The sequence below is a fragment of the Peromyscus maniculatus genome, chromosome 10, assembly GCF_049852395.1.
Source record: "Peromyscus maniculatus bairdii isolate BWxNUB_F1_BW_parent chromosome 10, HU_Pman_BW_mat_3.1, whole genome shotgun sequence".
Classification (NCBI taxonomy): domain Eukaryota; kingdom Metazoa; phylum Chordata; class Mammalia; order Rodentia; family Cricetidae; genus Peromyscus; species Peromyscus maniculatus.
The window spans coordinates 36480244-36501572 of NC_134861.1; the positions used below are offsets into that span (position 1 = coordinate 36480244).

The 21329-nt window shown below is 42.0% G+C and overlaps 1 long non-coding RNA gene across 1 annotated transcript in view; it reads left to right on the forward strand.

Annotated features, from left to right (window-relative positions):
* Positions 1–6290: 6290 nt before the first annotated feature.
* The window catches only part of LOC143267514 (uncharacterized), a 64617-nt gene continuing 49578 nt past the window's right edge, over positions 6291–21329 (forward strand). Inside the window, exon 1 of the long non-coding RNA XR_013042651.1 lies at positions 6291–6389. This is a non-coding gene — a long non-coding RNA (uncharacterized LOC143267514). The remainder of the gene's footprint in view (positions 6390–21329) is intronic.

The following is a 21329-nucleotide window of genomic DNA, read 5'->3' on the forward strand; positions in this document are numbered from 1 at the left end:
GTGCTTATTCAGAAAAGATAATGAGTTTAGTTGAAGATATTAAGAATTTTTACATTGGAAAAATTTTTACTCACATACACTCCAAGATCTCTCTTGTTGGAGGTCTTTCATACTGGGAGCTGACCTATTTTTTCAGAGTCTCAGGGAATAACCTTGAATGAGTGGATGGTTAGATGGATGGATGGATGGATGGATGGATGGAAGGATGGATGGATAGATGGATGGTGGATGGATAATTGTATGGATGAAAGGATGAGTGAAAGGGGAGGTAGGTATATGAATGGATGCATAGTAAAAAAGGACAATACTAAGCCCAGCACTAAAATCTTCAGGCTGAATTTGCCATGTATAGCCTGCTGAAGATACAACAGAAATGATCTAAGGACAAAAGGGTGATTCCATTACGTTTCTGTTAAAGAATATTTCATAGTGAGGTTGAAGGATTTGGACTTTGACAGCTAAAAACTGCTTATTTCTACAAAGACTTGCATTTTATTTCATTAGGTGCACAATTTTAGGGAGAAAGCTCTAAATAAAAAGCACTTGATGTTCAGGCATGGAGGCAGCACACTCTAGTGCTTCTAGATAATTCAGACTTCAGCAATGCATTCCAATGTGTCCAGAGGCAACTGTGTGTTTATGGAGGTGGGGGTGGTGCAGGTTCGTGAGTTTGATGTGAAATATAATTTTCATATAGCTTTTAAACGGTTTCATTTGGTCTAATGGAAACACCGGGCTCAAATGTATTTCTTTTATATTCATTTACTCTCCTTCTGAAGGCTTCTCATACAGAACATTTATATCAAGAGCTGAGAGGTGATAGACACACAGAATTACTTTGAGGGTATAGAGGGTAAAAAGAATCTCCAAGAATCAGTGGAGTTGTTTTCCTCTGGAACACTTCTTCTTCAGATTTCTGCTGGTGTCATTGGCAAGAGGATGCTTTGAGCTGCTGTAATTTTATGCCAGGATTAGAAGGAGAGGCAACCATACTTTGCACAGACACCTGGCCACTAGAAACTGTCCTCTAATCATGTGGAAACATGCACAAGGAGCATTTATAACTGTCAAGTGCTCGTAAAAAGAGCCTGCCACCCTCTTTCTGTTTATATATAAATTATACATATGTCGTATCTGTGCAATGGTGAATTTCCTGGAGTTTAGCACCTATGGAACAATTTTGACACTTAAATAAACTACTTTGATCAGCTCAAAATACTTAGCTGGTGAAGAAGGAAAATGGGGAAAAGATGAAGAGATGCTTCTCTGGTTATTGTCAGCAAAGGAAAGAGCAGGTCTCTTTCTAGCCCAGTTATAGCAGAGCAGGGCAGAGGGCCTGATCACAGAAGAGGCTGGGTGTGCAGTCAATGTGGGTTTCTTAGCTGGGAGGAGTGTGGAAATTGCCATCTTTGCTGTAAACCAAAAGCTACCTCTCAGTAAAGTGAGAAGCAAGAAGAAAGAAAAGGGAAGTGTACCATAGTGTGCACCATAGTCTACGCTGTCCTCAGAGCACTGCAAAGTGTCATACAATAACAGAAGTCACAGTGAGCTGGCAAAATGGTACATGCATGGGAAACCCACACAAGGCCCCAACATCCTCTGGGACTTATGTAATGACATTTAGAAGAATAGCACCCAATACCAAACTACCAATGGTAACGTGAACTCTTCGTCTGAAAGAATTACAGGAAATCCAGTATCCTTGAGCATGGCATCACTTGAGATGCCAGACATTAAACCTTCAAATGAGACAGTCAGGGGTTCAAGCCACAGTCCTGCCTCCAGCTGAATGAAGAACCACTGGCACATCTCTGAGTCTTTCTGGGTTTTGTCTTATTGTCTATAAGATGGTAAAACTAATTCATTTCTTATAAATGTCAACACATTAAACCATGCAAAATTTAATTTCTAGGTACAAAATTGTTATTCAATAAATATGTGCTTATATTTTCTTTTTCATAAAAAAATCTGTGACTTTAATATCAAATCATCAATTTGAGTTTATTGAGGGCTATTTGATTAACACTGTAGAGTGTAATAACCTAAATTTTTCCCAACAGTATCAATGAGCAACAGCTCCATCAATGATTCATTAAGGGCCACAGGATGTGGGTTTGAATCACAGCACCAACATGAACAGGAGGCCATGTGTGACTTTAGGCAAACTGCTATCCTTTGTGCCTCCATTTTCTCATCTGTAAAATGGGAATGGGTACTTCGTGCACAATATTATAAAGAGAATTAAATGATATAGAACTTACAGAATTCTTAACAGATACAGGCATGAAGTAGTATTTAGATATGTTTGCTTAAATAAATCATTCAGTGACTTAGTGACAAGTATCTCATCTCACTGACAAAGCTGGACACTGACAAAATACCTTTCAATAGAAAGTTTCACTGCTTTCTATTTCCAAGGTGTAGTTCTCTCCTTGGAAACAGCAGCAGATTGGGTGGTATCCTGGATCTGGGACTCTTCTCAGTGTGATTTGGTAGAAGTCAAGTTCTGTGATGGAGACAAGACCCACTCTAATTTTCTAGCAGAGAAAAAGGCAAACGTGGTTACTTTTAGAACTCAGTAGAGTTGTATGTGAATGCTGGGGCTTTCCTCTGATGGAAAAGTTCATTTATAGCTAGAAGAATCAGTAGACTTCCCCTTGGAAGAAGAAAAAAGGGTTGAGGAAGATGAACTTCCAGATACAATTTGTATAATGAAGACTGAAATCAGTCAGTGCTGTTGGGATAATCTCGGAAGACTTCCTGGAGGAGGCAGCCCGCCTGCTGAATGGAGAGATGGAGTGTCTTGACATTGAATGTTGAAGGGGAGAAACTAGGGATGAAGTAGACTGCCCTTCCCATGGTCCTCGATGAGTGACTTCGACACAGCTGAGCCTCTACAGACAGGATATAACACTCATGCCTCCCAGGGTGGGGGCAAGAGCATCCCGAAGCCATACAGGGGAGAAGACATGTGCAGAAGTCTTCCACATCGACACTAGTTCCAGACCTGCCACCCAGGTGAGTGTCAGCTCTCTCTCGCATGCAGCTGTCAGCCTTCGGGGGAGGATGTGGCTCACATCAAACTCTTTATGTGTCCATAAACAAGAAGAAATAGCCCATTATCCTGCGTATACCCAGAGAACAAAGAATGCTTTATTGAGTTTACCTTGTTCTCGAATCATTATGTTTTCTTTCCGCAATGGCCACTGAGCTGTGTAACGGCTGGTGGTTATAGAGCACGTAATAAAGCTTATTAGTGTAATAGCCTGCGAGGAACAACAGGAGAGAAAGGTCGACACTAAATGCTCCATCAGGGACCTGAGGATTTTGATTTCAAAATGAGGCCATTGAAGGGGAGATCAGGCTCTGTTTTGTTTACATTGGCACAACATTATGACTAGGCTTGAAAGAAATGCTCACGTCCTGTGTGTCAAATGAAACATGCTGGGAGGATCGAGGGAACAAATGACAACCTGGTGTTCTGAGATATTAAGGTCCTGCCTAAGAGCCAGGGAGCTGACTTAGTCCTACCGGGTGGCTGGTGTCCACATCGTTGGAGTGGATATGCCATGCCAGGCTTGCTAGGGCACTGAGGCTGGGGAAATAAAATTCATCTCAGCCATCATGTATGACTTGATCATTACACCAAAAGACACACTGTAGGGGCAGGACCTCTGAAGCTGGGTACCCCAAGGGTTCCATGGAACAGCTTCACATGGTATTTGTGTGTGTTTATGGCAGTTAGGAGTTCTGTCCTTTCTGATGGTTTGCACAGGGATTGAGGTCATGCGCTGACATTTCGTCTCCAGTGTGAGAATTCAAAAGGAGTGTTTTCAGGTATTTTCATTCTGCTATGCGATACCTAGAATGTGACTCATTTTCTTGGAAGGACAAAGGTAAAAACAAATTGCTGTTAACAAATTCTTGGCTGCTGAAGTCACGTTGGCTGCATCCTCACCTGATTGCTCATTGTTCTGTTTCTATGGATCTCTGAAAACAAATGCCTTTCTACCATGGGTCTGGATTGGACATGGATAGATAGGCTTCATGGTGAATGTCCTAAGGATATGTAGCTTGGGATAGATCACATAACCCCCCAACCAGGCTTCCATTTCTTCTGGGTCCTTCTATTTTTTTCCCATGTGGGAAGAAGCAAGATGATGTTTTTGTTGGTTAAACAGCACACTGCTCGTGGCTGGCCGCTGCCCACAGCGGCCATGCCGGCAGAGGAGAGTGCTGATCCGAAGAATCACAGGCCATGGTTACCTTTTTAGAGCTTTATTGGGAAAGAGGGGGGGAGAGAGAGAGGACAGATGGAAGGAGAGAGCGGAAAGAGAAGGGGGGCGCACAGAGGGCCCACCTGCTTTTTAGGCTGGGATGCTGTCGCAGGATGGTGCTATAATTAAGGACAGAATCCTTACAGTTTTCACTTCTGAGAAGTGTGTGTGCCTGTGTAGATAATGGACATCATGGGTTAGAGGAATTACCCACAAAGTGTCATGTGCTGGAAGTGCAGTACCATTGTGCTGCTTGTAGAACACAGTGGGACTTCTAAGAGCCAATGCTTAGTGATTAGGCCTTTCAGAGGAATTGGTATTTTCTATGAGAAATGTTTCCTGGATCCTGTTGTTAGGGAAAGTCTCAAATCCAGAAGAAGAGGGTGAGCATATGTGTGCTTGGCCCCCTCCGAAGCCTGGTGTCTCCTCTGTAGTGGTCAAAACTCTTCTCTGCCACATTGGAACACAGCCATTGCTGTGTACCAGAACCCCAGAACCAAGTTGTTTGACATTCTAGTTACCAAAGTCAAATAAACATGCTCAGGAGTCACAAAAGTGCCCTGGGGTCCTGGAAAAGCTAACATACTAGCCAAGGACATATCATAAAACAATTTGAAAGGTTCTCCTTAGTGCCATACCTTTTGTGTTGGATTGTGCTGCTGAGGATAGATATATGTAGGGCAGGAACCTGCCTACCACCTGGCTTTGTGTTCTGGTTGTGAGTCCCTGGTCAGTTGATTTGACCTCTTCAGTTGATTTGACCTCTGTTGCTACCACGTGCTCTGCAGCACCGTGTTAGTCTTGATCCCTAATATCCAATGCTCTTGTGACAATCCAACAATGTCAGCTCCGGAAGTCCTCAGAAGAGCACCTAAGAGAGTCTTCAACAACTTTGCATCTGTGGATATAATTATGATTATGGCTGTTACTGTTACTAACTGGCGCCTGCTTGGCTTCCAGCTCGCACTCCCCACACTGTGTGAAGTGAGGCATACACTCTGAACAACTACAAATTGCTTTTGCTCTTTCAAGCCATTTCACACATGTTCACAGCTTTTACTCTGCTTTCGAATCGGAGCCTCTTGTTTTCCCAATGTTCAGCGTTTCCCTTTAGAGACCGGAAAGCAGATCTCATCAGCAGTCTGGAAGATTCAGGGAAACTGAGAAATGCTGGGATCTCATTTTCACGATACTCCCCTGTTCCTGTTCTGTTTTCTGTGTTCTTTTAACTGGGAAGGAGCTGGGACAGCTAAGGGACAAAAAAGAGTGGAACTGTGCTCTGCCATCCTGGGAAGATGAATAGTTTCTTTCCATGTTTTAGATGCTGTGGCTGCCTTCCTCTTAGATGGGGCATGGGTTCAGAGCAAAGCAGAGCCCCTGATGTGAAAACCTGAGTTCCATAGCACTGCAGGAGGAATTGGCATGGAAGCCCTGCAGAGTCCTCTGGGGAGAAGACAACACCCAGCTGAGCTCAGCTGGGAGTCTGGGAAGCAGCTGATTATGCTCACCCGCTGTGAATGCTGGTGGCTGGCACAGCCCTGGGCTCTGAATAAACACAACAGTCCAGAGCAGCTTCTAGGAAGGGGTGAGAACCAGCACCCCTTTCCACAGTTTCAACAGCTGTCAGACTTTTGAAGGTCATGTAGTCAACACTTCATAAGAATTTTATATTTTACTTGCTAAAGTAGAGGGTACTTGTGATGGTCAAGTTTGCTAGTCAACTTGATTGGAATAAAGAATGCCTATCTGTGCAGGCATTTCTAGATACTATTACCTGGAGGTGGGGGTTACTCTGAATGTGAGCAGTACCACCCCATGGGCTCTGGCCTGGTGTTCTGAACCAAAATAAAGAGTAAAAGGAAAAAGCCATCTGAGTGCCAGCATTCTCTTCTCTCCTTGATTCGCCCAGATGTGAGCAAGTTTCTACCACATCTAGGAGAAGGTCCTGTTACTATGGTTTCTCCTGAATCGTGAGCTGGAATCAACTTTTCCTTTCTAAAATTGTTTCTTGTCAGGTATTTGGTCACAGCAAATGAGGAAAGTCACCAACGAAGCAGCACTTCAGCAGAAGACCAGTTTGCAAGGAGGTCATTTCTAAGTGGAAGTCACTAGGTAAGAGAATGGAATGACAAAGGGTCATATATAGCCATGTCAAAAATAAAACACCTTCTCTTATCTGTACAGAGAGTTATGACTAAATTCACCACAACAGTGAGCATTAAATGTGAATTATAGGGACATTTCTAAGGGACAAAGCATACATGTGGTACACGAGGTAATAAAGGTCCAGGATGGGGTGGCTGAGTTCCATAGTCAATTCCTCCCCTAATAATGTGACCATCCTAAGGTTTCCATACTCCAGTGTCCTTCTTTGTGTGAAATGGGGGTATCTGTGTATCTTCTCTCATGAGGCAGACTTGAGACCTACCTAGCATGGGAATGTATGTAAGATATACAAAGCATGTTTACTCTTTAGGTATGCTATTGGCTAAAGCTACCCTAGACAGATATTTTCCAGTAGTTCAACTTGATGCTTAAATCTATCAGTGAGACAGGGAAGTTATTCCCAACCCTAGACTCCCATGTTGTCACCCCCTAGTTCTGCCAGATTTTCTTGGTGATCTTTAGTGCTACACAAGTTCATGTTTTCATCATGAAATGGGTTTGTTTTCATAACATTTATGAAAAATCTAACTAACGTTTATGGGTTGACTTTGTCAGAATGAGTTATGATGCACAATCTGAACTATTTAAAATTTCTTTTTTGGTAAATCCTCTTCAGGCCCCTCCTATTTCCACACTATGGCTTGATTCCATCTTTTTTTATGTTTGTTACTTGGGTAGTCCTTTATTAGGCTCGAGAAGAAGAATATTTTAGAACTGAAGTCTTTTGCTCATCATAAGGAAAAAATTTGAAGATATGGGAGTCAATTAAACTAATGCAAACATCCTTAATTCTACCACATTCCATCTACAATGGTAGGTACTCCACTTTGTGGAAAGTCCAGAAGTTTGCTTTCTCATCTCAGCTCACCTCATGTGTGTACATGTGCACACTTCACTCAAAATATATCAGGGAATGTGCACTTATTTTCTGAAATGCAGCAACTCCCACTTATTAAACTCTACATCTTTCACATTCTACTTGATACATAAGAGTATCGCCAAGTATATGTTAATGAATTGATAGCTGAGTGACTGACTGCAAGTTCCATTTATCTGAGTGCTGAGAGAAACAGCAAGAGTTCAAGGAAAGAAAGCAGGGAAGGCAGAAGTGCAAGCACAAGGGTTTATTGAAGGAACATGTAAAGAACGTGGAGGAGGAATAAGGACCAGTGGGGATAGCCTTCAACCATCAATGATGGCCACACCTGAGAAAGCAGAGGAATAGGATGATTAAGCTAGAATAGCCTCAGCCATGGCACAGTGGTCTTGCAAAATATGAAGTACTGTAGATACTCCTGGGCTGCAAATACCATGTGAAACACTGCATACAAGAACAGAACCAGGGTCCTCGTCACACTTGATTACTGGTTGGGCTCAGATTGAAGACAGTATGGAATGGATATTCATGGAGTTAACTGGATACACTGGAGCTTAGTGGATTGCCATACTACACTCCACCAGCTAGATATTCTGGAAGCAGATTTGAATAGAGTATCTTCATGTACCTCACTCCATCTCAGAGTCAGACAGCCATACTTTCCAGGAAGTTCACAAGTCCCTACTCTCAATAGTGATGTTCCGACCTTGTGCTCAACAGTTCTTGAATTCTCTGGCTGATCTCCTGTCACCACAGACTGGCCTCCCTGAGAAGGCCTGGGTCCATCTGTGAAGGACTGAAGAAAGTATCACATTCCACTCTTGCCTCCCTGCTGTAGATTCTTTGCTCCTGTGAATTCTCTCTCTTCTTCAGTCCAGGGAGTCTAGACCTGATTTGAACTCCTGGAGTGGGACAAAGAGGTGAAGCTTTTTTATTTTTATTTAAAAAAAAAAATCTATCTATCTATCTATCTATCTATCTATCTATCTGTCTGTCTGTCTGTCTGTCTGTCTGTCTGTCTGTCTGTCTGTCTGTCTGTCTATTTGTCTATATTTACTTATTTCACATCCCTGACACAATTTCCCCTCCCTCCTCTACTCCCACTCCCTCCTCACTCATTCCTGCTTTGCTCCCACCCCTCAATCCACTCCTCCTTTATTTCTGTTTAGGAAAGGGCGGGTCTCCTGGGAGTATCAACAAAACTTCGAATATCAAGTTGTAGTAAAACTAAGCACCTCCCCATGTATTAAGGCTGGGCAAGGAGACCCAGTATGAGGAGTAGGGTCCCAAACGCCTGTAAAAAAAAAGTCTGAGACAGCCCTCGTTCCCATTGTTAGGAGTTCTGCAAGAGGACCAAGCTACACAACTCCAATGCGGAGTGTCTAGGTCGGTCCCATGCAGGCTCCTTTATTGTCGGTTGAGTCTCTGTGTTTTTTTTTTTTTTTTTTTTTTTTTTTTTTGGGTGGTGTCCTTGAACCTTCTGGCTCCTATAATCCATCCTTTCTCTCCACTGTAGGATTTCCCAAACTCTGCCTAATGCTTGGCTATGGTTCTATATCTGATTCCATCAGTTGTTAGATGAAGTCTCTCTGATGACCATTGGGCTAGGCCCCAGTCTGGCCACAGGGGATGGCCAGTTCAGGCTACATATCTGCTATTTCTAGGAGTCTAAGCTTGTTGATTCCTGGGAGATTCCCTTGTGCCAGGTTTTTTTTCTGACCCGAAAATGTGCCCCTACCTTTCCAGTAGTCTCTTTCAGTACCCTCCCCATCACCCTCAACCTGATCACTCATGTTCCCTTTTTCCACCCACCCTCAGTCCACTCACAAAATCATTTCTATTTCCTATTCCCAGGGAGATCTGTGTGTCCCCCCAACCCCCATAAACCATTACCCTGTCTCTCTGGACCTGTGGATCGTAAAATGGTTATCCTTTATTTTACAGCTAATATCCACTTATGAGTTAGTACATACCATGTTTGACTTTCTGGGTCTGGGTTACCTCACTCAGGATGATTTCTTTTCTAATTCCATCCATTTGTCTTCAGATTTCCTGGTGTCCTTGTTTTAAATAACTGAGTAATATTCCACTGTGTAAATGTATCAAATTTTCTTTATCCACTCCCTGGTTGACGGATATCTAGGTTGACTCTGGGTTCTGACTATCACAAATAAAGCTGTTATGAACATAGTTGAACAAGTGTCCTTGGGTATTATTGAGCATCCTTTGAGTATATGCCCAAGAGTGATATAGCTGGGCCTTGTGGTAGGTTGATACCCAGTTTTCTGAGAAACCTCCACATGGACTTCTAAAGAGGCTTTACAAGTTTGCACTCCCACCAGCAATGGAGGAGTTTCCCCCTTGCTGTGCATACTCTCCAGCATGAGCTGTTGTTTTTGTTTTTGATCTTAGCCATTCTGACAGGTGTAAGATAGAATCTCAGAGTCATTTTGATTTGCATTTCCCTGATGGCTAATGATGTTGAACATTTCCTTAAGTGTTTCTCAGCCAGTTGAGATTCTTCTGTTGAGAACTTTCTGTTTATATCTGTATCCCATTTTTAAACTGGATTATTTGGTTTGTTAATATCTAGTTTCTTGAGTTCTTTATATATTTTGGAAATCAGCCTTCTGTTGGATGTGGGATTGGTTAAGATCTTTTCCCATTCTGTAGGCTGCCATTTTGTCCTATTGATGGTGTCTCTTACATTAGAGAAACTTTTCAGTTTCATAAGGCCCCATTTATTAATTGTTGATCTTAGTGCCTGTGCTATTGGTGATCTGTTCATGAAGCTGTCTCCTGTGCCAATGCATTTGAGATTATTCCTCAGTTTCTCTTCTATCAGGTTCAGTGTATCTGAATTTATGTTGAGGTCTTTGATCCACTTGGACTTGAGTTTTGTGCAGGGTGATAGACATGGATCTATTTGCATTCTTCTACATGCCGACATCCAGTTTATACCAGCACCATTTGTTGAAGATGATTCTTTTTTCTAGTGTACAATTTTGGCTTCTTTGTCAAAAATCAGGTTTCCATGGGTGTGTGGATTTAAATCCGGGTCTTGAATTCAATTCCATTTATCCATTTGTCTCTTTTCATACCAATACCATGCGGGTGTTAGTACTCTAGCTCTGTAGCAGAGCTTAAAGTCAGGGATGGTATGCTTCCAGAAGTTTCTTTATTGTACAGGATTGTTTTAGCTATCCTGTTTTTTTTTTTTGTTTGTTTTTCCATAAGAAGTTGAATATTGTTCTTTTAATTTCTGTAAAGAATTGTGTTGGTATTTTAATGGGGATTTCATTGAATCTGTAGATAACTTTTGGTAAGATTGCCATTTTTACTATGTTAATCCTAGTGATCCATGAGTATGAGGGATCTTTCCATCTTCTGATATCTTCTTCAGTTTCTTTCTTCAAAGACTTGAAGTTCTTGTCATAAAGGTCTTTCACTTGCTTGGTTAGAGTTACCCCAATAAATTTTATATTATCTGAGGCTATTGTAAAGGGTGTTGTTTCTCTGATGTCTGTCTCAGCCCACTTATCATTTGTACATAGGAGGACTACAGATTTTTTTTCTGTTAATCTTGGATCCAGCCACTCGACTAAAGGTGTTTATCAGCTGTAGGAGTTCTCTGGTAGAGATTTTGAAGTCGCTTACATATCCTATCATGTTATCTACAAACAATGATACTTTGCCTTCTTCCTTTCCAATTTCTATCCCCTTGATTTCCTAAGTTGTCTTAGCTCTAGCAAGAACTTCCAGTACTTTATTGAATAGATATGGAGAGAGTTGACAACCTTCTCATGTTTCTGATTTTAGTGAAATTGCTTTGAGTTTCTGTCCATTTAATTTGATATTGGTTATAGGCTTGCTGTATATTGTTTTTATTATGTTTAGGTATATCCCTTGTATCCCTGATCTCTCCCAGACTTTTATCATAAAGGGGTGTTGGATTGTGTCAAAGACTTTTTCAGCATCTAATGAGATGATCGTGTGAGATGATGCCTTTTTAATAGGGCAGTCACTCTTTTTCTACCCCTCCATTCTAGAATTTTGATATGTGTGCCTAGATGTACACAGCATCTTAGTTTGGCCACTTATTTAACACTATAATATATCAGATTCTACTGACTACAGCTGCAGAGGAAATCTACTTGGTTTCCACCTTTGTCTTTGACAATCGTTTCAGAAATCATCTTACCCTCTGTCTGCTAGCACCTGCTATCATTTCCCTCTCATTTCAGTATCTTTTCATTCCCATGGTACTGGCAAGCCCAGCTCTGAGACTGCCCCTGTGCTCTATTCTGTCCCATTCTCAGCCTACAGAGGAGAATTACCACTGGGTGTTGGAGAGAGGTTTCTAGCAGTGCATTCCTGGGGCCTTGGTGGATGCGATGCCTTCTGGTCCCCACTGTGGAATAAAATACTCTGGAGGGTTGTGCAGCTTCATATACTATATTGAATCAGCATGCTCACTTACCCCTGCCTGATCATTTTCCCTTGTACCATCTGCTAAGACAACTCAGGCATTCCCACAATGTTTAGTTTGGGCCACCTCAATAGTCTTTATATTATCTCCTTGAACATTTTTTGGCAGGAAGTAAAATTCAAAGTACAGAGAATTTGCCCTCAATTAAAAAAAGTTACCTCTTTGAGTTTAATCTTGACCCTCTAATGACGTATGCTTTAAATTCATCACTGGCAGTGTGCAATAATCCTTATAGCTTCCAAGCAAGGACTCCCATTCTTTCTTTATTAGACTGAGTACATCTCTATTGAATGATGGTAGAATTCATAACTGAATCAGTCCTGCAGCAGGGCCAGGCTTATAATTAAGGTGACACAACACCATCATACCTAGGAGAATAGGTACCCACAAACTGAGAGGGTTAAGAGGGGTTCTGGACTCTAATCTATGGATATTCCAGCTTTCTTACTTTGAGTGATGGCAGTATTGTCTTTTAACAGACTACTTGTTTCTGTTATATGAAAGGACATTTCTATTCCCAGGTCTCTATAAGAGGCAAGAAAGATGATCAGCTCCTGAGTGAATGTTTTCTTTTCACAAAGAGCTTTGAACCAGTTAGTGCATCTATCTCAAGGTGGTCATTTTTCATGCCACACAGAAGAATCTGTGCTGTGGATGATTGATTGATAAGTAAAATGCTGATTGGCCAGTAGCCAGGCAGGAAGCATAGGTGGGACAAAGAGAGAGGAGAAGTCTGGGAAGTGGAAGGCTGAGGCAGAGAGACTGCCAGCCACCATGATTAGAAGCAACATATTAAGATACCGGTAAACTACGAACCATGTGGCAACTTATAGATGAATAGAAATGGGTTAATTTAAGATATAAGAACAGCTAGCTAGAAGCCTGAGCCATTAGGCCAAACAGTTTAAGTAATATAAGCGTCTGTGTGATTATTTTATAAGTGGACTGTGGAACTACGGGGGTTTGGCAGGACCCGGACAGAAAACTCCAGCTACAAAGTTGTGTGTCTTTATTCTGCATTTTAGGGTTACAAAGTTTTGCAGCCCTAGCCCTGAGCTCAGCTTGACAGACCTGTCTTGATTAAGCATAGCTGTTGATTCTGACCCTCCATTACTGTATATATATATATATATAGCTAGAGTTTTCCTGCTTTGCCCACAGTCAGGACAAATCTCTGTCACCCGCCAGTCCCAGAGCCGCTCAGACCCAACCAAGTAAACATAGAGACTTATATCGCTTACAAACTGTATGGCCGTGGCAGGCTTCTTGCTAACTGTTCTTATAGCTTAAATTAATCTATTTCCACAAATCTATACCTTGCCACATGGCTTGTGGCTTACCGGAGTCTTCACATGCTGCTGGTCATGGCGGCGGCTGGCAGTGTCTCTCCCTCAGCCTTCAGCTTCTCAGAATTCTCCTCTCTCCTTGTCTCACCTACTTCCTGCCTGGCCACTGGCCAATCAGTGTTTTATTTATTGACCAATCAGAGCAATTTGACATACAGACCATCCCACAGCTCTCTCTCTCTCTCTCTCTCTCTCTCTCTATATATATATATATATATATATATATATATATATATATATATATATTTCCATTACTTGAAACATCAGATTTACAAGTGTGCTCTCTTTATCAGGACCTGGTTCTAAGTAATAAGAAATGAAATAGCCCATAATAAGCTGCTTCATTGATGCACAGACTTCCTGTATCTCTAGATTACTAAGAATGGCATGCTCTTAAGAATGGAAAAAGGTATGTTGAGGATGGGGGGAGGCAGGAGAGCACATATAACATGAAGCTGGGAAGGAAGAACTGGGGTAGAAGGGTACAGGGTCAGGGGGGTCAGGAGAATAGGGAGAAATAGAGAAAGGAGAATCAACAACATCAAACTGTGTTTCTAAGTACCCAAACTGAATTCTGATACTTTGAATTTAAAAAATTATTAACAAGGCCTGCAGTGGTGGCACATGCCTTTGATCCCAGCACTCAGGAGGCAGAGCCAGGCGGATCTCCGTGAGTTTGAGGCCAGCCTGGACTACAGAGTGAGTTCCAGGCAAGGCACAAAGCAACACAGAGAAATCCTGTCTCGGAAAACCAAAAAAAAAAAAAAAAAAAAAACACTAAGAAATAAAGTTTCTTCTGTAAAGAGAGCCACAGGGGTAACATATTCATGTAGGGCCAATGTTTCCTAGATTCATCTCCCAGGATCTCAGAGGTCATGGTTCCAACAGTCTAGAGAACCCTGACTACTGCTTAATCTGGTAAGATGACTTGGCATTTATCCATAGGGAACAGGTTGGAAAACATGCTGAATGCAGCAGTTACAGAATTATGGAGATTTGTGACTATATTTTTAAAGAAAACTTCAAAAGTCAGTCAAAATATAGTCCCCAAGCAGGTAACGTGAACATTTGAGGGGTATAGCCCACCTTACAATGGAGACTCCAAGATGTTGGAGATGCCAGGAACAGGGCATCTGCCAAAGAAAGTTATGGGTGCTGAGTGGAACTATTCCAACAAAGAGGCCATAGGGATATGACTGGGAAGACAATAGGGGTGGGTCTTCCCAAGCCTGTTGGAGCTCACATGAAGTTGGATGTGGTGCTACAGGATTTGGTGTTTGCCCTGCTGGGTTTCCATATTGCTTTGGTTCAATCTTTCTTTTCTAGGATTCCCATCCTCCTTATTGTGCATGGCAATGTTACTCTGTGCCACTGCGTGTTGGAAGTATGTAACATGTCTTTTTATTTTACAGAGGCTCCAAGGCTAAAATTTGTCCACAAATATCAGTTCAGTGTCTAAAATTGGGCCTTTGAACAGTTTTGGAACTGTCAATGCTATGGGAACTCTCACCATTAGATAAAATATACTTGGTTATGATTCTCTCTAGTCTCTAGGGGCAGTGTAACATGAATCTTAAATGGTCTTATTAATAAAAAAAAAACAAAAACCTGGAGGCAGATATTGGATTGAATCACAGAAGTAGAACAAACCACAGCCAACCTTTTTGTTTGTTTTGTTTTTGTTTGTTTGTTTTTGTTTTTGTTTTGTTTTATTTTGTTTGTTTTTTCTTTTTTTGTTTTTCTGTGTATCCTAGAACTTGCTCTGTAGTTACCAGGCTGGCCTCGAACTCACAGAGATCCCCCTGCCTTTGCCTCCTGAATGCTGGGATTAAAGGCGTGCAACACCACATTGGGCACCAATTGTAAAACAAATTGCTAAATGGTCATATTAATAAAGAACCTCGGAGCCAGATACTGGGGTGAATGCTGAAAGATCAGAGAAGTAGAACAAGTCACAGCCAACCTCACCTCTACAACTCTTCAGCTGGTCCTGTTTCCATGAATTCTTAGACTGAAAACCTCTGAGTCCTCACCCCTGAGGGTCTTAGCTGAACTGCTTAAAAACCTCTAATTCCTGGTCCTCATGCCTTATATACATTTCTACTTCCTGATATCACTTCCTGGGATTAAAGGCATATGTCCTTCCCAAGAAAAGACATGAGATGATTAGTTCTAGGATTAAAGGTGTGTGCTACCATGTTTGGCTCTGTTCCCAGTGTGGTATTGAACTCACAGAGATCCAAACGGATCTCTGCCTCCCAAGTGATAGGATTAAAGGTGTGTGTGCCACCATTTTCTGGCCTCTATGTCTAATCTAGTGGCTGTTCTGTACTCTGACCCCCCAGATAAGTTTATTAGGGTACACAATATATCAACTACAGGGCAGAATATTTTAGTTGAATCTGAAATATTTGCTACAATCTCACTTTTGAACACTTGGCTCCCAAATAGTGACACTATTTTCAGAAGTTCTGGAAACTTCTGGAGTTAGGGCCTTGCTGAAGAAAGTGAGTCACTGGAGGGGGGTGTTGCAAGTCTCTGAGAGCATGTCTTACCTGCCCACTTTATGTCCCACTCACTGCTTCTTGACCTGCTGTGATGTACACAGACTGCTATACACCCCCACTCTCTCTGCCATGATCTGAGCTGTTTTACCATGCTTCCTCTACCTGGGTGGGCAGAAACCCCCTGAAAGCAGGAATCAAATCTTCCCTCTTTTTATTGCTTTTGTAAGGTATGGTGCTCACAACACTGCAAAAGTAACTCTTCTAATTGCCTATTAGAGGCATTCCACATGTCACATATCAGCACTAGGATCCACAGCAAGCCTGAGCAGCAGTTGTGAGCAGCAGTTGAATAGCATACCTCTAGCACAATGTGAGGAAGGAGCCAGGCATTCACCAACTGAGGCTGTCAGTCAGCAGCATCCCACTATTCCTCTAGCAAATGACCTGAACAGCACCTTGGCTGACTGTCTCACCTACTTTTGGTAGCAATCATTCTATCTTAAATTAGCCACTGTCTCCTAAAATGGGCCATGAAGATTTTCCCTCAGGACTGTGTAGGAGGTACCCGAAGATGGTCAAGTGTCAGGTTGATGCTTCTCTTTCCTAGCAAAGCTTCCATCCAATTGATGCTTCTCAGGATGATGCTCATCCTCCACACTCCAGAGCAGCACCTGCCCCAAGTGACCAGACACTCCACAGAGCCTTTAGTTATGCAAGCAGATTGTGTTTGCCTGCTTCATGCATGGAGAGACATGGTAATGGAAGGGAGGAGGGCCGGACATACATCAAGGTGTGGAATGTATTTATATGGATGTCAAAGGCAAATTTGGCGAGGGATATTTAGGTTGAAGTGGTGGGAGTCTCTATTAAGATCTGTTAAGTAATAAAGACACTGTGTCCCTGCTCCACTTACAGATGGTGATTAAATTTCCCAGAAGATACAGGGGAGGACAAGGAGTATGTCACTGAAAAGCCACCGTGTGCCAGGGATCAAGTTAGATGGTCTTGTGAGCATGCAATTTTTACCCTCAAACCTCATTATAGCCTGAAAAAAATGGGTACTCAAATTACCTTTAAAAATAATAGAGAGAAGAAATTGAGACTCCAAAAGCTGACTTGAGCCCTCTGAACTCTCTTAGCACATACATAGTGATGTAGAAAAGATGAAACAGCTTAGCTTTTCTCTGGTGTTTACAAATACACATTTTTAATTATAAATGTAGTTAATCACAATCACGAAGTGCTAGAACTTTAATGAAACATCAGGTACCATACTGTAGGTCAGGAGTTGGAAAATGTTTTGGTAAAAGGCCAGATAGTAAATATTTCGGGTTTTGTGGACCAGAAACCTCTGTGACAATTACCTAATTCTTCTGTTATCAGGTTTAAGCAGCTGAGGACAATATGCAAGTTAACAGACATAGCTAGGTTCAAATAAAAAACAAACAAACACCCTACATTTGTAAAACCTGGGCTGAGGATGTGAAGGCTCACAAGCCAGAGTTTGCTGAACTCTGGTTAAAATTAAAGAAATACCATGAGATGGTATGATGGCTTGCTTGGTACAGGGTGGAAGAAGGGGTGACTTGAAAGTTGTCCTCCACCTGTGTGCTTTGGTGTGTGCCTCTCCTTTGCCTCCCCACACAAATAAATAAATGTAAAACTAAGTAATAAAACCCATCATTGCTTTAGTGAGAGTAAGTGACTTACATGAGGCCATATTGAATGACTGGTGAAGCCAGTGTGAAAAGCATATTTCTTTCCTTCCAGTGTAAGGTAATGTCCTGAACCAATCTTTACAGACTCTTACGTTCTGCGGTAGGAACTCAGGAGAGATACTTGAGAAAGGATAAAGGAACACGATACCTCGATGACTTGAATACCACAGAAAGTGGTTTCTGGGCAGTGGTACACTTCTGCATGAATTTGGCAGTGATGAATTGAGAATGTTAGATAAAAGACTTAAGAGACCATTGTTTAGAAGTTCTACTGGTCCTGATGGTGACCCTAAGAGTGGAGTTCTGTGATAGGCTTGATGTAGGACACTTGCTGTCACAGAGGAAGAAACCTCAGGCTGCCCACTAAGAAAAGGGGGTGGGGCTTCACAGGAGGGTAGAAAGCGGCAGGGTAGCACAGTGGAATTAGGAAACTGTTCACAGTTTGTGATTTCCATGAATGAGGTTGCTGGGCCAGAGAGCAACTGTGTCCTACAATTGCCTTATCATAGAAAGTCTGATTTCCGGGCCTGATAAACTGAGATGGATGGCTGATTCCCAGGGGGAGCCTGAAGCCATACACCTGGCTTGGGAAACATGGATGTGGCATTCAGCAGAAATGGCACATGAGAATGAGACCAAGAGTCAGAGGAAAGCTGGAGGAGAGAGTAGCAGTATGGGAAACCAGCCCAGGGTGGAGAAGCCGAGGGGAGCAGTTAGCAGCAGCTCTGTGCTTCTGTCGAGGTGCTTCTTTTCAGTCAACTGTGTGCACATCTTCAAACAGATGCCCAAGCAGGCACCACTTCTCAGCAAGTGACCTTCTGTTTTTACTCCACGCCACTGAGCTTAGATCTTTCTCCATGTTCCCCCAGTATCTAAGGGTCTCCTCATCACTACTTGGCTGATCTGTCTGATCTTTCCCGTCTGTCATGAAGCTCTGGATTCCTGGGGTCAGAAGTTGTCCAAGAGGGCAGTTGAGATGGCTCGAAGGTAAAGGAACTTTCCAAAGAAGTCTGATAATCTAAAGATCATCCTCATGTCCCATGGTGGAAGGAGACAACCCATTCCAGAAAGCTGTTTTCTGATGCCCTGCCACACATCCACACCATGGCACATGTACACACACACACACACACACACACAAACACACACTGATAATAACAATAATAGTAGTAATAATAAAAACAAATTAAAGTTAAAAGAAAGAGGTGGCTGTCTTAGTTAGAGTTTCTATTGCTGCAATGAAACACCATGACCAAAAACAAGTTGGGGAGGAAAGGATTTATTTGGTTTATACTTCCATGTTACTTTTTATTATCAAAGGAAGTTAGGACAAGAACTCAAACAAGGCAGGGACCTGGAGGCAGGAGTTGTTGATTCAGAGGACATGGAGGGATGCTGGTAACTAGTTTTCTTTCCCTGGCTTTCTCAGTCAGCTTTCTTATAGAACTGAAGGCCACCATCCCAGAGGTGGCACCACCCATAGGCTGGGCCCTTTCCCATCAATCACTAAATAAGAAAATGTCTTACAACTGAATCTTATGGAGCCATTTTGTTAATTGAGCTTCCCTCATTTCAGACAACTCTAGCTTGCATCAAGCTGACATAAGATTAGCCAGCACAGTGGTCTAACATATTCATTGTTCTCTGGCCCCTGGCTGCAGACAAGATATGACCAACTGCCTCCCATTTTGATATTTATCCTTCTCTGCCATGCTAGACTATACATTCAAATGGTGAGCTAAAATAATGTCAGTGAGGAAAGAATTGTGTTCTAGAATTTCTATATAATATATAAATAGGTACACGTTAGACTAGACAATGGGGAGTGAACACTGAGGAGAAACACCCATCATCTCTTTTGAGGATGCATGTGGCTGTGATCTTCTCTACTTTTCAGTAGCCTCCCTTCAGTTGGATTTTATAATCATTTCAGTTCTGAAAACAGGGGAACTGAGATCTAGAGAAGTCAGGTCATCTTCTGAATGTAAAACCAGGATCTCAGCACAGAGATGACATTTGATGTTTTAGCTCAAATGATTCCAAATGGAAGATTCACAGATGTAGATGGGCCAAGTGACCAATGCAAGAGCTTTGTGCTAGTTTCTAGAGGGAGACAAAATGGAAAAAGGAAATCATTGAACACTTCTGAGAGTTCTCAAATGGTGTACTCTTGAGGATCAGCAAAAGGAAAGATTGCTTGGAATCACATCTATAGGATCCAGTGCCTTGGAAAAGTTCTTACAAAACACAAGCATCATGCTTCAGAGGGTTGGTCAATCATCAAGTCCTCAGAAATTGCCCAGATCTCTCTATCAATAGCCATTGGGTGGATTAAACAAATTTCTAGTATCTTTGGCACAGTTTTCCATTAAATATCACTGGCTGGAAGCAAATGAGAGAATACTCAGCATTACCCATCTACTTATCTGTCTGATAGCTACACAAGCCCTTAATCTTTTCAGAAACAAAGTGGCCTCGCCAGACACGATATATTGACATTTTCCCTCCCAGGAAACTGGAAAGGAATGATCAAAGCACAGACATTGTGAGAGTCACAGTTTTGAACAACATGCAACTTTACTTATCAAGGTTAATGTTAATGTGCTGATGAGTAGAGAAGCTAATCTTGTCTCTGTTGGGAGATCCGTGTAGGCTCCTGGACAGAGTTCCCCATCACCACTCTTTGATGTATCTGCAGCCTGCACTTTCATCTGGACACCATTTTCATGATTTTTCCATTCATTCTTGCTCATGAAGCAGTGTTAACAGCACATCTATGACTCAGCTATCCCGTTGCTCTTGCATCCTGTCTTCCATTCTCAACATACTCTAGGATCCCTGAGAACAGAACAAATTGTCCCCGAGTGCCACATGAGATCAACCTAACACTGTGGGGCTCAGGTGTATCACGAGAAATTGATAGAGAAGTTTATTCTTTATTTTTCCCCTCAGAAGAGCTATTTGTATCCTGGCGTAGTAGATTCAAATGTTCGTCTATTTATGATGATGATTAGCATATCCTAGTCTAAGACTCTGATCCTCTCCATTATTTATTTAGTTTTGTATCAGTTTCCCACCTATAACAGTGTAGGGAGGCACTTGTCTAAAGTCTGGCTGAAGGGAGATGAGTCCCCTGTAAGACTGAAACTCCCAATTGTTTGTGGCCACACCACTTTCCTATGAAAGTCTTAGAGAACAGAACTATGACACCTGATTTTGTAGCTCTACATATCCAGAATCTAGTACAGGGATTGTCTTATAGCAATGGCTCAAAAACAATTAAAAAAATGAGTGAATGTCTGGTTGATTCCCCACTATACAGAATAAACTGGCTAGGATCGAAGAGGAATGCAGGAGGTGGTAGGAAGGCTGTGTCTACTCCAGAAGGACTGATTAAGGAGGACTGTTCTTCCAGGGCAACCATGAGAATGATATTGTTTTTCATATCTCTCTAGCAACATTGAGTCTTCACTGATTAAAACTTGTATTCCCTGTGTTGGTGATTTTTGTTGCACTCTGTTCTATCAACAAGCCCATCTTGATACACGGTTATCAATCTAAGTTTGTCTGTTCTGACATACAGATTTTCCCAGCATATTTTTATACTTTGGAGATTTTAAAAAGTTTAGAGACAATGAAGGTAAAAAGGAAATGAAACTCCAGCAAGCCTTACTGTTAGAATGAGGAATGAGTCTGAATCTGAGCTCTGACATTTGCCAGTTGATGGCCTTTGCAGCACAAAGGGGGCTTCTTTCTGTAATAGGGACCACACTAATTCCCAGAAAAAACATGTATCGTGCCATTATCATAAGATCCAATGCAAAGTATGTATTCAGTGTGTTTTATAGCCTCCTCTATCTGCACTTTTTCCTTTTACACAAGTTTTACAATATAGGCCATGATGGCGAAGTATACTTAATAGTCATACTTGGCCCCCCAAGGGCTGAGA